Source organism: Pseudochaenichthys georgianus, unplaced genomic scaffold (assembly GCF_902827115.2).
Source record: "Pseudochaenichthys georgianus unplaced genomic scaffold, fPseGeo1.2 scaffold_423_arrow_ctg1, whole genome shotgun sequence".
Classification (NCBI taxonomy): Eukaryota; Metazoa; Chordata; class Actinopteri; order Perciformes; family Channichthyidae; genus Pseudochaenichthys; species Pseudochaenichthys georgianus.
Genome location: NW_027262988.1, coordinates 168,893 through 173,721, shown reverse-complemented (window position 1 = coordinate 173,721; position 4,829 = coordinate 168,893). Strand labels below are relative to the sequence as shown.

The 4,829-nt window shown below is 39.3% G+C and overlaps 1 pseudogene; it reads right to left on the bottom strand.

Moving 5' to 3' along the window:
• Window positions 1-2,405: 2,405 nt before the first annotated feature.
• LOC139433407 (zinc finger protein 570-like) lies at window positions 2,406-3,369 on the bottom strand (annotated as a pseudogene).
• Window positions 3,370-4,829: the final 1,460 nt, after the last annotated feature.

Here is a 4,829-nt window from a genome sequence, read left to right as displayed (position 1 = left end):
AGCCTCTAGGAACATGCTCATGCAGCACCAATTCGCTCTTGACCTTTTGTTCGCCTCAAAGGGTGGCCTGTGTCATGTGATCGGTGACTCCTGTTGCACTTACATTCCCGACGCCACCAAGAACACCACTGACACCGTGCTGCATCTTAACAACCTGTTAGCTTTCGTTCAGTATACTACTATTCCATTATAAGACAATCCTTTGCGCCACAGTGAGATAGATCAGCTAGAATCAGAAGAGTCTGATTCCGATTTATCAATATAATCATGTGTGTATCTCCTCTTTTATGCTTACATTATATTGGAGTCTGTCCTCCACAAAAACAGCCAGTTTTCTATGATATATTTGTGATGTGTTTACTTAAACCAGCGATGGAGTGTATTCATTGATGTGTTATATCAGTCTATCCTATCATTTGTTTTTTCTATTGATCAAGTATGATCAAAAGGGGGGAATGTAGTGGAAAATGTTATTATTATCATCCTTATTATTATCCTTATTATATCTTTCATATGTTTAAACCAAATGCTTCTTATTTCCTCTTGTTGTGCTTTTACCATTATTATTCTATTATATTCTCTTATGAGTTTCCCAGTCTCTGCAAGGCCACAGCTGTTTCAGCAGACTGGGAGACTCATACACAGTCAGACACATCACGAACTTCCCTGCTCTGAGAACCGTTATGCTATCTACTCAAGGCCACTGGGTGTCTCATAACAATCTCCCCGTGTGAACAGGGGAGTTATAATATTCCCACTCTTTCCTTATATAATCTCTGCTTTTTCATTGTCCTGCGCACTCTCGCGCAGACTATCTTATACTCTGTGCGACTTGTGACATTATTCAATCATTATATCGTGTATTTGAAGCTTCAAATAAATAACCAAAAGACAGCTTTTCTCGATTCACCATTTATTTGTTATGATCATTTGACTTGTACTCTCCAGCTGTGTTGGGCCCTAGATTTCCATAACACTATCCGACGTGTTTATGATGTGCCAGCGGACGTCCTGAATGTGCGTCTGCTGCGGTGGGGAAACCATGGAAACTACAGTTTCCTATACAGCGGAGTACAACATGGATGTTCAATAAGAAGGAGGGACTACTGTAAACTCATATAGAGACTCTGCACCGTGCTCTGATGCTGTTGCTTTGCTTTATGAACGTGGACAACAGAGAAACATATTCTTCATGACCAAAGTTGGAATTGAAATAAAAAAGGAAAGTGAAACTTCTGCTCGTCTCCCTCTCCCTCCGGTCCACATTAATACAAATGATCCCAATACGTATGATTGATGAAAATATCTTAAAATCAATACAAATGTATTTATTATAAACGTTAGACCTTAACATCTATCACTGTGTATATCACCATTCAAACATCTTTTAAAAGTTGAACAAACCCCACACAGCTCAGTAAAGACTGTGAAATGTTGACTTTATTTGATAATTTCAGTAAAAACTAACGTTCATATTTCTCTTTTTGATTATAATACTGATGAACGTTCAGAACAAAGCACTTTGGCAACTTGCCACATAGGTTTTAAAAAGCTTAATAAGCACCGTAACTTTCATGATATAATTTCTCGGTCATAATAGTTTGTTTCCGTAAACGGCCGACTGTTGTGTGACGGCACATGCCGCGGCTGCAATGGGCAGCATTTTCTCCTCTCCTTCCGGTGAGGGAGGTCCAGTGGTTCCTAAGCTAAAGGAGGTTATAAAGGAAGTTTGAAACCTCCTTTCCTATCATCTAGAGCAATGCTTCTCAAACGTTTTTCAGTAATGTACCCCCTTTGAAACATTTTCTCAGCCAAGTACCCCCTGACCGATCCCGAAAATGTTTGATCGAAAAAGCCTTTATAAATAATTCAAATATAGTGAAGTTCCCTCAGTGTGTGAAGTATTAACTCCTTCGTGGTATGCATTACAACAAACTAAGGACATTTTGATTTTATGCATGGAAAAAAATAACATTTTTCAATTTAAGTAATATGTTATTGTGAAAAACTATAAAATACAATACACACATTTGACATGTTTATATGAGGTGGTTCTAGGAAAGTTTTATATAAAATTGTGTATTCTATTTAACTTATTTTACAAAGATTATTTTTTTAATTAACCTTTTTTTTTTTTTTTATCTCACGTACCCCCTGCAGTACCCCAACGTACCCCCAGGGGTTCGCGTACCCCCATTTGAGAATCACTGGTTTAGACAACAAAAACAGAGTGAAGCTCTCATTTCATCAACAATCTTTGAGTACAGACAGCGTCCTGCAGAGAGCACACAGCCCAACAGCACGTTGTTGGTCTAGCATCACTTTACAAAACGTTTGCATTAAGACACTAAGACTAGCTGGTCCATTGTAAAGGTGAGTCTACCTTAAATGAGCAGTGGGTGATCAGCAGGTGAAAGGCAGGACACAGGAACTTGGTCCTGAGGAGATGTAACGATTATTAAACAAGAAATAGTCTCAAGGGGTCGAAGAAATGAACATTTGTGATTATTAGCGAATCGGTTGCAGGTGGGTGAAAACAGGCTTAGGGAGTAACGTATTACATGCAACGGCATTAGGAGACAAAATAGACAAATGTATTCCCTTACCAACACACTTGGTCTTTTTAAACGATTACGCCATTTAAATATTTTGTCACAAACTTTGCAGATCTATTTTTCCTCTCCTGTGTGGATTCTCATGTGTTTCTTTAAACTTCCACTACATGAAAAAACTTTCTTACAGACAGTACAGGTGAATGGTTTCTCTCCTGTGTGGACTCTCATGTGTGTCTTTAAATGTCCACTCTGTGAAAAAGCTTTTTTACAGACTGAGCAGCTGTGTAGCATCTCTCCTGTGTGGACTCTCATGTGTATCTTTAAATGTCCACTCCGTTTAAAAGCTTTCTTACAGACTGAGCAGGTGAATTGTTTCTCTCCTGTGTGGACTCTCATATGTATCTTTGCATTTCCACTACATGAAAAAGCTTTCTTACAGACTGTACAGGTGAATGGTTTCTCTCCTGTGTGGACTCTCATGTGTGTCTTTAAATGTCCACTCCATGAAAAAGCTTTCTTACAGACTGAGCAGGTGAATTGTTTCTCTCCTGTGTGGACTCTCATGTGTTTCTTTAAACTTCTACTACATGAAAAAGCTTTCATACAGACAGTACAGGTGAATGGTTTCTCTCCTGTGTGGACTCTCATGTGTATCTTTAAATGTCCACTCCGTGAAAAAGCTTTCTTACAGACTGAGCAAGTGAATTGTTTCTCTCCTGTGTGGACTCTCTTATGTCTCTTTAAATGTCCACTCTGTGAAAAAGCTTTCTTACAGACTGAGCAGCTGAATGGTTTCTCTCCTGTGTGGACTCATGTGTGTCTTGAAATGTCCACTCTGTGGAAAAGCTTCCTTACAGACTGAGCAGCTGAATGGTTTATTTTCAGCACTATGTTGTGGATCACTGACAGATTCATGTCTATTTTTCAGTGAGTTTGAGCCTGAGGCAGGTTCTCTGGTCTCTTTCCAATCAGCACTGTCTTCAGTGTCAGGTTCAGAAGAGTCTTCAGTGTCAGGTTCAGAAGAGTCTCTAGTGTCAGGTTCAGAAGAGTCTTCAGTGTGGTCCTCAGTCTTTGGTTGTAAACTGCTCTCTGGATCGGAGTTCCTGGCTGGTTCTGGTCCTCGACATTCATCTCCATCAGCTTCTGTTTCCATGTGTTCAGTTTGTCTTTGATGAGGCTGAGAGGACTGAGGTTTCTCTTCATCATCTTCACTCTTCACAGGGTCAGGAGTGAAAGTGCACTTGGTGATATCAGCCTCCTCCAGCTCCTGAAGCTGCTCTCCCTCCTGTTCCTGCTTAATGTGTGGGGGGGGCTCTGGGTCCTCCTGGTCTAGACTGGTGCGCCACTCCTGCTGGTCAGGGAGAAGCTCTTCTTTAACCACTACCAGCTGCTGGACGTCTGCAGGAAACACAGTCAGAAGAAACTGTTAACTGTTAGCATTTAAAAATCTCATCACCATTACAATGGGAGACATTTTGCAGCCCTAATGAATGCCTTTGTTTTTATATTTTCACATTATCTTTCTTAGTCCCACCTATTGTGTATTTGTGTTGGCTCAAGTCACCTCATGTAGCCCAGCCCCTTTCCACTTCCAGTTCAAAATGTAAAAGGGTTTTTTCTTCTGGCGTAGCACTAGCCGCAATGTAAACAAGGAATTGTATTTGGGATCGTTCACAGATACACTAAGCCTACAGTATAGAATGAAAATACTCCGTTACAAATTAAAATCCTGCATTCAAACCTTATTTTAGTAAAAGTATGCAAGTATTAACAGAACATTTGACGGCACCTTCTTATGAAACAGTAATGATGGTGCAGTAAAAATGTTCCCTGTCAGTGTTTAATTTATGTTGTTTCTTGATTATTTTGTATGTTGCATTTTACTGCTGTATGTGTTCAAAGTTGCACTTGTATAAATGATTATGTATGAGGGAACCAGCTAAATGTTCAAATATGTGTGTTTTTTATATACAGTACCTGTCAAAAGATTGGACACCTTCTCATTCAATGTTTTTTGCTTATTTTTATTTGTTTCTACTTTGTAGATTAACACTGAAGAAATAAAATCTATGAAAGAACACATGGAATTATCTAGTTAACAAAAAAGTGTTAAAAAAAAAATCAAGAATATGATTTTTATTTTAGATTCTTCAAAGTAGCCCCTTTTGCCTTGATGACAGCTTTGCTCACTCTTGGCTTCTCTCAGTCAGGTCATGAGGTCGTCCCCTGGAATGGTTTTCTATTAACAGGTGTGCCTTGTCAAGAGTCAATGTG